The following is a 6,577-nucleotide window of genomic DNA, read 5'->3' as shown; positions in this document are numbered from 1 at the left end:
TTCGAATATAATAAAATTTATAGAAACAATTCCACTTCGATCTACAACTACTCTTTGATTCCGATGATAGTGCGAAGCTGAATGAGACTTCGTTGAAGGACGTGAATGCATGCAAAGGTTTAAGTGAAACTTTTTTCAAAACACAATATAGATGTCGAGCACACAAACACGTACATACACTCTGCCCTATGTACGTACACATATATCATACCCTTATAAGTACCGAGAGACTACACCGACGGGTTTTGAAATTGAAGTCATCACAAGCGCCTCACTATCGACGAGAACGTCATTTTCAACTGAAAATATTGTTCCTTAATGAGACACCAAAGTGTCAGACGTCGGGTTTAATCCCTGTTTGCATTGGGGTACCACTGCCCTATTAATCATCCAATCAGATGTTGGTTGTCATGATTAAGGCGAAACTACCGATTGAAGTAACCTTCCTTATTTATTCAGTAGCCACGCATCCATGCCCTGTAGTAATGGACAATAAAGGATGATTTGTGTTTCTTCTATTCCTCAGCATGCGCTTCCCTACCCCATCGTGCTGCACTGATGGATGTTTTGGCAGACATCTCAATTTTTTCTTCTGTTGCAACGCACGGCCATATGTGCTATCTATCCCTAATAATAAAGCACGGATTGACTCTATGGGTTCACCGTCACAATACGCTTCTTCCCGTGAATTTACGCTTTCAGGTTGAATTTAAAACTTATATGCTGGGTGGTACTAAAAAACCGTTTCGTTCGCTGGTGACAATTGTTTCCGAGCGTAGTCGATGTTGGGCTGAAGCCAGGCGAGTCTGCTCGGTCAGACGGGCCAACTCTGGCCCATAGCTCGTCCGCCCCACACAAGCCATTTGGGCACGAACGGCAAAACTTCACGTAGAGTCGCTACCAAATTACATAATCCCACCTCGCTTTTTTATAGCAAAATCTACCAGTTTTTATATGTCCACGAGTTGCCTCATAGCAGTAGAGAGGGACACAGATCTCAGCCAGAGAGACGCGAGAGAGGGAGATGACCATCACGCCGAGTGGCCAGCGAGGGAGCTCTCCGGAGCAGAGGTGGATGAGCTGGTCATTGACGAGTGGAGGAAGGCAATGGAGGCGTCAGAGTTGGACGCGCTGCGAGCTGGTCAGAGATGAAGGAAATATGCCCTAAAGGCAATAATAAAGTTATTCCTTATTTCCTTATTTCATGATAAATGTTTATTATTCATGCTATAATTGTATTAACCGGAAACATAATACATGTGTGAATACATAGACAAACATAGTGTCACTAGTCTCTCCCTAATAATAAAGCACGGATTGACTTTGTCGGGTTCACCGTCACAATAGGCTTCTTCCCATGAATTTACGTTTTCAGTTTTTTTTCGCCTATATTATTTTCTACATCCGAGGTGATACTATTGCTTCTTACCATCGAAATTCCGTCCGCTCAGATCGAACACAAGCGACCTACAGCATATTGGGCTTCAACGTGTTCGGCCCAACAAACAAATCGAACGAAGAGAACGATTAGAAGACGAATCAGAGGCCCAAAACAAGACAGATCCGAACACGTCCTCCGCTCCTAAGTCGGTCAACACGCACGTTCTTCTCTCATCTCCCACCCCACAGAAAAATCCAACCTCCACGGATCCATCGCCGCCACCATACCAAGATCCGGCGAGAGAGCGATCGTCCCGGACGTGGGCGACCATCTGGAACATGGAGCTGCCATGAAAACGCTCGGTGTCATGGAGGGCGAGGTCAAGGTCCGCTACCTCGGCCACGAGCCCACGATCTCAACTTGAGCTTGTCGAGGCGGATGTTTTGCGAGTTGCTGGCGCGCCGTGTGCAGCCCCAGCGCCAACAATAGCCCGATTATCCCAGCAGCCGAGGTAGCCAACCGGCTTAGCCTTTGCCCTCGCTGCGCCGCCGTCGAAGTGCGCGGCCGCGGTGGAGTAGCTCTACAGGGCGGCTGCACGGAGGCCGGCAGAAGCTTGTGAAGAGCCATGACTGTGATCGATAGCAGCAATCGCGATTTTGAATTCTTCTTTTGTTTCCCTTTGAGTTGATGGGGCCTAGATGTACTTCAGACAAGGCTTCAACAAGGAAGAGCGGAAGACCACTAATACTTTTTAGTATTGGATGATGTAGTGTACTATCTATCTATCCATTCAAGAAAATTGATGGCGATGGAATCCGCGTGTGTGCGTGTGTGGCTGTGCCTCTGGTCGCTCGATGGTTTTTCGGGTTTCGTAAAGTAAGAAACTGTTGGTCCTATTCTGAATTCTAATAATGTTAATCACCAGGGAGAGGGAGATCAGAGGACAGATGGAAGGGATGGCGACAATGTTATATTCGAAAGGGAATAACGCTGGAATACCTTGCTATTGCTACCTGTCAGAGTGCATAATTATGAAGTAAATTACTCGGCACTGCTTAGTTGCCAAACTTGACAGTTGCTAAGACCTTCTGTCGACAAGATACACAAACATACAATTCCATGGTAAGTTAACGTCTTCTGATGGATTTTGTTTGCCTTTCTTGACAAGAAAACTATAACTATTTGCTTATAGTTTATCAAAGGTAATCTGCCAGCGACACGAGAAGTAGGTTCATTGATTTCATGTGGACTAACTTACTGGATGATTTTATTCATTTCTTATAGCTTCACTCAAATAATTCTCCCTATATTTTTGGGTAATTCATTTCATCCAATAGTTGATAGTTGCTTCATTATTAGAAAAATTGATCAAACCAGGAAAAGAGATCTTATGATAGTTTTTTCGTTATTACAAAACAATTATCGGAGAGAAAAATAAATCTTATCTGATAGTTTGATCTTTTCCCCATTATCTGAGAAAAGTTCTCCCTAGATTGCGAATGCAATCGTGGCATGAGATTGTTAAGAGTGAAGACATGCATATGGGTACTTTCCACTGTCACATCACTCTGTAATGAAAAGAATAGCATCATATTTTATTTACCCAACTATTGTTCTCCAAAACTAATCATATTATTTGCTTTCTACAGGTACTATGTAGAGTATTCAAAGAGGTCATCTTCATGAAGCTAGTAGAGGATAGACATTAATTAGGAAAAATGAGAGATGAGGTGAGTTTTTGTTGTTCACCATCCAATTCAAGCATCACACAAATTAAGCATTACTATTCAAAGGATGCAGAGTTAACCCGTTCATCCTTTCTAGAGGAATTAATAAGTTAAAATTTGTGTCCCATTGCAACGCACGGGCTCTTTTGCTAGTCTCTCCCTAATATATATATATATATATATATATATATATATATATATATATATAATAATTATATTATATTATAATAATAATAATAATAATAATAAAGCACGGATTGACTTTGTCGGGTTCACCGTCACAATACGCTTTCTTCTCATGTCGTAATACGCTTTTACAATTCGTGTAGACAAAATCAAAATCCAAGGTGGTACTATTCCCCGAGAGCTCTAACAGTCGAGCTTTGGATGAAACCTCGTGTAGGTAATCGGGCCGACCCAGTCGAGCTTTGGCTGAAACCTCGCGTACGTAATCGGGCCGGCCCATAACCAGGAAACAAGAACGTAAAAATAGCACGAAAAACAAAACCACACATGATGGGTTCGATCTCGCGACCTCACGCTAGGTAGCAGGGACGCCAACCACATGAGCTAGCTGTTGATTATGCTCAAATTGTAGCGCCCCAGTTAAAGTAGTTTAGCGACAGGTCTATTTATTTTTCTTAAATATTTTCAACAATTCTTGGAAACAAGTGTGGACGATTTTCCTTAAAATATTTGAATATGAATACGTTTTTAAAATCGTCAATAAATATCGAAAATTCGAACAAAATTTCGAAACCTGAACAAATAGAGTTCTGGTTTGATGGCCGGAGGGGGTGGGTGTAGGTGCTCTGGTGGTGCCTGTTATATACGGATTGACTTTGTCGGGTTCACCGTCGCGTCCTTTTTGCAGAAAAGTCCCTGTAGTTTTTAGGAATCAACCCACACTCAAATAAATAACGTTTGTGTGTTGTGTCCAGTTTTTTTTTGTTCCGTCTATTCATCTTGGTCTTTCTCGGTATGTTAAACTCCCCTCTCAACGTGGACTCTTAGTTGTAGTCCAACTCTTCATCCCACGTCTCCTCTAATTTCTCTCATAAATATCGGTTTAATACACATCTCCAAGGCACGGATCGCCGGCTGCAATAGCGACCGGCTCCCCATCTACGAGACCGGCCTTGACGACGTCGCCAAGCAGTGCCGCGGCCGCGGCCGCAACCTCTTCTTCAGCACTGACGTCGGCGAGGCGGACTTCGTCTCCGTCTCCGTCAACACCCCCCACCAAGAGTCGCGGCCTCGGCACCGGCAAGGCCGCGCGCCGATCCTGACCTACTAGGTGAGCGCACGCATGATCGTCGACATATCCCACTCCAACAAGATCATGGTCGAGAAGTTCACCGTGCCCGTCACCGTCAAGACCGCCAAAGCCATCGAGAAGATCCTCACCCACAACGGCCATGGCGTCCTGAACCAAATCCTGTCCAATCGGGAGGTTCCTCGCTGAGGGCACCGCCGTGAAGGTCCTCAAGGATGTCTACGTGAAGGTCCTCAAGGACGTCCATGGAGGCAGGCCGCAGGTCATCGGCATCAACGACTGCAAGAGCCGCTTCATCTACCGCGTCGTCTCCTCCATGTTCAACACCGTCGCCGTGAAGAAGGTGGCCATGCTAGGTTCGCCTTCAAGAAGGATACCGGTGACACCCGCGAGACACCGGTCATCGACATGTGCCTAGGTCTGCTTGGCGACAAGGCCGTCGTTAGCATCTACGACCCGCAGGTGAGGCGTGACCTCGCCATGAACAAGTTTGACTGGGACCACGCGCACCCTCGCCACCTGCAGCCGGTGGGCCGTGGGCGAGCCCGCCGGGCAGCCCGTCACCGTCACGTCGGACGCGTACGAGGCCGTCTGCGATGCGCACGCCGTCTGCATCCTGACCGAGTGGGATGAGTTCAGGAGCCTCGACTGCTGGCGCATGTACAACGTGATGCAGAAGCCGGCTTTCGTCTTCGCCGTCGCATGATTCATCATCTATGCAATTGGCAAGCCGCTTGACCAAGCCCAGTGGCTCAAGGTCATGCCAGCCGTCGCCTGAGGCGATGCACACTGATAGCCGCGCGTCGACGAGCGTTCTTCTTACTAATTAATAACAACAAAAAGCATCGATGAATTTTAAGAGAAGTCTTATGTTATAAAAACCGAAAATCTCATAGATAGGAGGACTTATCTGTAGAACTTTTCTGTTTCCCCCGTCAAGCAGACAAGACAGAAGCATCCAAAGGAGTTATTAGTACGGAGGAGAGGGCCTAAGCAAAAGCAGGGGGCAGATCAACGAGGTAGTACTTGCACTAATATGTTTCATGCGAGCTTAGTGCATTCTTATTCTATTAGTTAAATTTTAGATTTGTACAGCTATGTTTCATGAGAGAGGACATACTTTTACTTCCTATTCTCTGCTGGATTAGTTCCAAATTACAAGGATACAAGTGTTCAAAAGTTAACTAAGTGAAACACTGAACATGTTAGTTGATGACCTCCGACTAGCAGTTATGTTCTTCTCTCTTCGGGTTGTGTGACATGGATTACTGAATTTTAAAGAATATATATGTTTTAGCATTTTTTATGATGTTTTGTTCAAGCAAAGAAGAAACGTAACTAGGCTAGAATTTTTGGAAGACAATATCCGTATAATATGTCTTGCTGTAAATTAATTACTGTATTTATGGCTTTTCATTGTGAGAGTTAGATGACCTGAAACTGTTAAATGAGATGCGTTTAATTTCACCCCACAAAAAAAGATGCGTTTAATTTCAGTTATCAATCTCTAAAGTTGGATCCCTTGACCAGTCTGCGATTTTGTATATGTTGTGCCACATATCTTATTAAAGATTTACCGTCTTCAGTTCATTAAATCAGTTTTTCTTCTCTCCCACGGATGCTTCATGTCATAAGTTTTGCGAGTCATTTTAGTATTCTTGCATATCTCTGCAATAATGTAGCTGCAACTGGTCGAACATATACTCCTACTAATTTGTTAGCTGCTCTCAAGTAAGGCACTTCTTGAGTTAATCGTTGACGGTCAATATTAAGCATTCAACATTCTCATTATCATTTCGGCAGCTCTATGCACTTCCTAAATTAGTGGTCGGCGATCAATATTAAGCAATCTACATTCTAATTGAGGCATATAATGTACTATATTTCTTTATCCTGATGCCACCAAGTAATCTGCTATGCAGCTTCTCTATCATGGTTTCTTTGAAAATGACTAGCCATAAAAAATAATACAATGTTCATGTTTTCATTTTTCATATAGGACGTCAATCTCTTTGGAGATCACATGACCTATTTGGAGCACAGTTTCATGTCCCTTCAACGCATTCTTGCATCTAAATTATTGGGTTGGCATGAAGTGCGTACATACTAAAAGAATAAGTTACTTTCTTTTAATGTCAGATTTTCTCGAGCTTTATTAATCCTAACTATGATAAATATAAATTCACTCAGTAC

The 6,577-nt window shown here is 43.8% G+C and overlaps 1 pseudogene; it reads left to right on the top strand.

Annotated features, from left to right (window-relative positions):
- Positions 1-4,700: 4,700 nt before the first annotated feature.
- Positions 4,701-5,162, top strand: LOC109771392 (UDP-glucose 6-dehydrogenase 2-like; annotated as a pseudogene).
- The last annotated feature ends 1,415 nt before the right edge of the window (positions 5,163-6,577 follow it).

Source organism: Aegilops tauschii, chromosome 4 (assembly GCF_002575655.3).
Source record: "Aegilops tauschii subsp. strangulata cultivar AL8/78 chromosome 4, Aet v6.0, whole genome shotgun sequence".
NCBI classification, from domain to species: domain Eukaryota; kingdom Viridiplantae; phylum Streptophyta; class Magnoliopsida; order Poales; family Poaceae; genus Aegilops; species Aegilops tauschii.
The sequence above is the reverse complement of the archived record's forward strand: the minus strand, read 5'-3'. Positions and strand labels throughout refer to the sequence as shown.